Raw genomic sequence first — 4,418 nt, forward strand, 5'->3', positions numbered from 1 at the left:
ATAAAGGAATGAAATTTCTTGCTAACACCCACCCACATCACCCTGTCCAGCATCGGCCCAGGAGGGGCAAACTATTAGCCACAAAAAAAAGAGAGAAAATACTTGCCATTGCAAGGCTTTAGATTATTCGGTAATTTATTTAGTCTGAATGAAAAATCAAACGATTAACCGCTGAGGAATATTTAGGCTTCTTTTTTGTGTGTGTCCAAAAACACATGAATCATTCTGACAGTTCAACCAAAAACAGACAAGAGGCTGTGGAAAAGTGGGAAAAGTCTCCGAGGTGCTTTCGGCTCCGACCTGTCCCGGTTTACCAGTGCTGCGGAGAGGGCTGTGTGAGCCGGGGCTCCCGTGGGGAAGGGCAGGGCAGCGGGTAGATTCCTGTCCAACTTCACACCGTCCAAAAATAAAATCAACCTAATGGTAGCCTGGACATATCTCAACTTGCAAACCTGCAGCAAGTAGCTTGATGTAGTAAAGATTAATAGTTTGTAAAACAATTCCAAGGTGCTAAATAAACAGCGAGGGGACTATTGGTCTCGTTTGCTTTAAAGTGTTCCCTGTTGTCATTCCCGGGTTGCGACTCTGATGCTAACCTAACCCCCCCCCCCCCCCCCCCCCCAAACAAAACCTCGCCGTGTTAAATATGAATGGGCCAGCATTGCTGCACTCTCAATTTGGCAAACGCCGGCACAGGCGGGGCAAGATGCAAAACGCCAGCGTGATGGTTTCATTTTTGCGCCCAAAAAAACCCCCAAAGATTTAAAACCGAAATAATCGACTCGGATCTCTATCACGCCAGCAACGGGTTTGCACCAAAAAAGGGACCCTGGCGTTGGGCGAGAGGTGCTCGTTAATTGTTAGCAGTGGTCAGTTTCACTCAGGGTCCAGTGCCCACCATGATTTCAGTGATAAAATGAGTCTGGTGTGTGCATAAAACGACATTTGCAGTTATTTGAAAGGGCACCCTGCATTCTTATGATAGAAAGATCTTACGATTAAAAAAAGATAAGAGACGGGCGATGGAGGGTAGGCGAATGTGGGGAGTGCGTGGTTTGGAGGAAATAAGGACACTTTCAAAAGCACCATTGTTTTTATTATTGCTTATATACCAGGACGAAATTGAAAGCAATGAACACAAACACAATTAATTAAAAATGCCAGGATGATGCTCTCCCTGTCCAGTGGTCAAGTGCTCTCTCTGACGGTGAATTCAAATCCGGACCCTCAATTTCTTCCAGAGCAGGGAACTTCAACAGGCAGAAATCCTGGGGGCGGGGGGGGGGGGGGGGGGGGAATCACTTTGGAACGAATAAGGATGGCGCTGCAGGTGAGGTATCAGAGAGGACAGAGCGCCGAGCAGGGCCGCAAGGAAGCCCGGACTGATGCCATGGAATCATTCAGGGGGGTACACACACTTAATAATCAGGGTTCTGTAGAATAAAATAGGGGGTGAGGGTGAGGGTTGCCACTTGCAAGTTTTAGCTCCCACTGTCTGGTCGAATAAAGGACTGATCCATGCCACGCCCACAACCTGCCATGTTTGACACCAAATCACGTATAAATAATACTTTTGACAATCGAACGATGATAAAAAGTGCGCCCGGAGGTGCAGGACATCGCCCCCGAACCTGCACGTGGGGTTGGGGGCCATTCGGGGCAAAAATGACCATGTGGGGCGAAAATTATGGATATCTTTGTGCCTCGCCGGCTGGCCTCGCCAAAGGTTGCTAAAATGACAAAAATGTGCCCAATCCTGCATAAAGTTCCACACTTTACATTGTATTTTATTCCATTGGAGTCTTTATTAGATGAAAATGCACAGTGTTTCAAAAAGAGAGTGCTGTTTTTGTCTAGGCTTTGAATATTCAAATTGAAAGTATCGCGCAATCATTCATTGTCAAATCATTGGATTGTGGAGGTTTTAAAAAGGTCGGCATATGTGCAGCAAAAGTCTAAGTTATATCCCAAGCTATAGTGCAATTATTTTGTTTGTGTATTGTTTGAATTTCAGTGCTGCGGGAAGCACATTGCCTTAATTTTAAGAATATTGCTCTCTTGTCACCAAATCTGAAGGAAAAGGTTCATTGAGTGGGGCAACTCAAAGCTTCTTGTCCTGAAACAAACTTGACAGTTTAATAATCCCATCATGTCTGGTAAGGCAATTTTTTTTTTCCCCTCTTGAAGATTTTTTTTTTTTGCACGGATTTTCTTATCTTGTCTGGCTTAGTGTTCACCTGTAAAAAGAAAGAAATCAACATTTTACTGGGATGCTGTTGCATACATGTTCAAATCCGTTAGCTGTCTAATTTTATTCAGTGCAGCAGGCACCAGATTAAATATTACATTGGCTGCTTAATTTTTGAGGGGTGCAATTGATTGTAAACAGTCCCCAGTAACGTTAAATAGTGACTAGCTGTTGCTCCGGGCTGCTATTGTGCTTGCAGTAATTTATTGATGACTTTTTTTGCACCCACTGGGCAGAGCTAGGATCTAAAGATTGGTGGGAAGGAATGGCTTAGAGATTGCGTGCATTGTAAGTGTGTCTCTCCGATGTTCAAACTTTTGCTGGCTTCACTTCTTCCCAAAACTTTAGTGAGCTACTTTTTTTTTTAAAATGAGATTTACGTTTTGTTCCCCTCCTCCTCCTCCACTCAAATTAGACAGACACGTGTTTCCACAAAGCAGAAGTTTTAATGAAAGGGAAAGGAACAACATCATTCGGCGTTAGCCTGGCTGTTCTTTAGAATTCTTTTAACCTTGTCACTTTCTCTAGACATCAGAGCTGGGACTTTGGCGTAGCAGCCATTCAAACAAGTCGTCTTTTAAACGTTCAAAATCCTTGCAATATACACCTTGGGAAGGGGGGGGGGGGGGTTTAGAACACAAACGTTAAGTTCTATCTCCTGCACATATTCATCGATTCTCACCGACTGTTGCTAAAATAGTTCTAGGGGGTTTTTTTTAATGCAAAAATCTCGACACATCGTGCAAGTTAAACGCGGAAAGTGACAGAATTGTTTTCTTTTACACACTAGATGAGTTGGTTTAACGATAGTGTGCGTTTGCATGCCCGGGACAAAGGGGGGCGCTTTTGAACAGTTAACATAGTCAACTTTCTATATCGTCCTCAGCGCCCCCCCCCCCTCCCCAAAAAAAAAACACACACACACACCGGGGGCCGTGGACAGCTTGGAGGGAAGTTATTTTATTTACAATAGCACGTCCCCAGGAGTAAGAAAGAGGCATTTTGGTACATATCGGCTCGTGGGGACTTGGTTGGACTTTGTGAATGATTTCTTTTTGTCCTCGCCATTTCCGTAATTCGATATCTTTCTTCCCCTCACTCATATCTTTGTTACTCAAGCCAATCGGGCTTTTTAAAGTGCCCCCGCCACCATTAAGTGAAGCCTTCAATGTTGCCAGTATTCGGTGATCAGGACAAGATGCCCGGGTTTGCCCACTGCTCGGTGGGCAGCCTCGCCCATGTGCCAATCGAGAGAGATCCCCCGAGTGAGAAAGTGAGTGAGTGAGAGACAGAGAGAGTGAGAGTGAGTGAGTGAGAGAGTGAGTGTGAGAATGAGTGAGTGAATGAGATTGAGTGAGTGAGTGAGTGAGAGAGAGTGAGAGAGAATTAGAGAGTGAGAGAATGAGAGTCAGAGAGAGAGAGTGAGAGTGAGAGAGTGAGTGAGAATGAGAGAGAGAATGAGAGAGTGAGAGAGAGAGCGAGTGAGAATGAGAGAGAATGAGAGAGAGTGAGAGTGAGAGTGAGTGAGAATGAGAGAGTGCGAGAGAGTGAGTGAGTATGAGAGGAAGACAAAATGAGTGGGAATGAGAGAGAGAGAATGAGAGAGTGAGAGAGAGAGAGTGTGAGTGGGAATGACAGAGAGAGAATGAGAGTGAGAGTGAGTGAGAATGAGAGAGTGAGAGAGAGTATGAGAGAGAGTGAGAGTGAGAGAGAGTATGAGAGGGAGACAAAGTGAATGGGAATGAGAGAGAGAGAATGAGAGAGTGAGAGAGAATGAGAGTGAGTGAGTGGGAATGACAGAGAGAACGAGAGAGAGAGAGAGTGAGTGAGTGGGAATGAGAGAGAGAGAATGAGAGTGAGTGAGTGGGAATGACAGAGAGAGAATGAGAGAGAGTGAGAGTGAGCGCCGGGGCAACAGGCTAATTTCAAGCCCGGGTTACTCATTAAACACTCTTTCTTCCTGCCGTTTCCACACACTCACCCACAGACTCTCGCACTTTGCTCGCCCGCCTCCTGGCAGCTTTTAACTCACCGATTTCGTGATCATTTCTCAACCCTTTCGTGTATATTATATAAACTCAAACCCCTGCAAGCCAAGCACCGCGCAACTTGTGTTGTGGGAGCAGACAGCTGGCGGCAACCTACTGTTGGCGCATTAGTCTGTTGGTAG

At 45.4% G+C, this 4,418-nt stretch overlaps 1 long non-coding RNA gene across 1 annotated transcript; it reads right to left on the reverse strand.

Moving 5' to 3' along the window:
* Positions 1 to 1,780: 1,780 nt before the first annotated feature.
* Positions 1,781 to 4,418, reverse strand: LOC119954396. Its single transcript, XR_005458232.1, has 2 exons — positions 4,281 to 4,418; positions 1,781 to 2,237 (listed from the first exon to the last, which is right to left on the reverse strand). It is a non-coding gene; the product is annotated as an uncharacterized LOC119954396 (long non-coding RNA).

This window comes from Scyliorhinus canicula, chromosome 19 (genome assembly GCF_902713615.1).
Source record: "Scyliorhinus canicula chromosome 19, sScyCan1.1, whole genome shotgun sequence".
NCBI classification, from domain to species: Eukaryota; Metazoa; Chordata; class Chondrichthyes; order Carcharhiniformes; family Scyliorhinidae; genus Scyliorhinus; species Scyliorhinus canicula.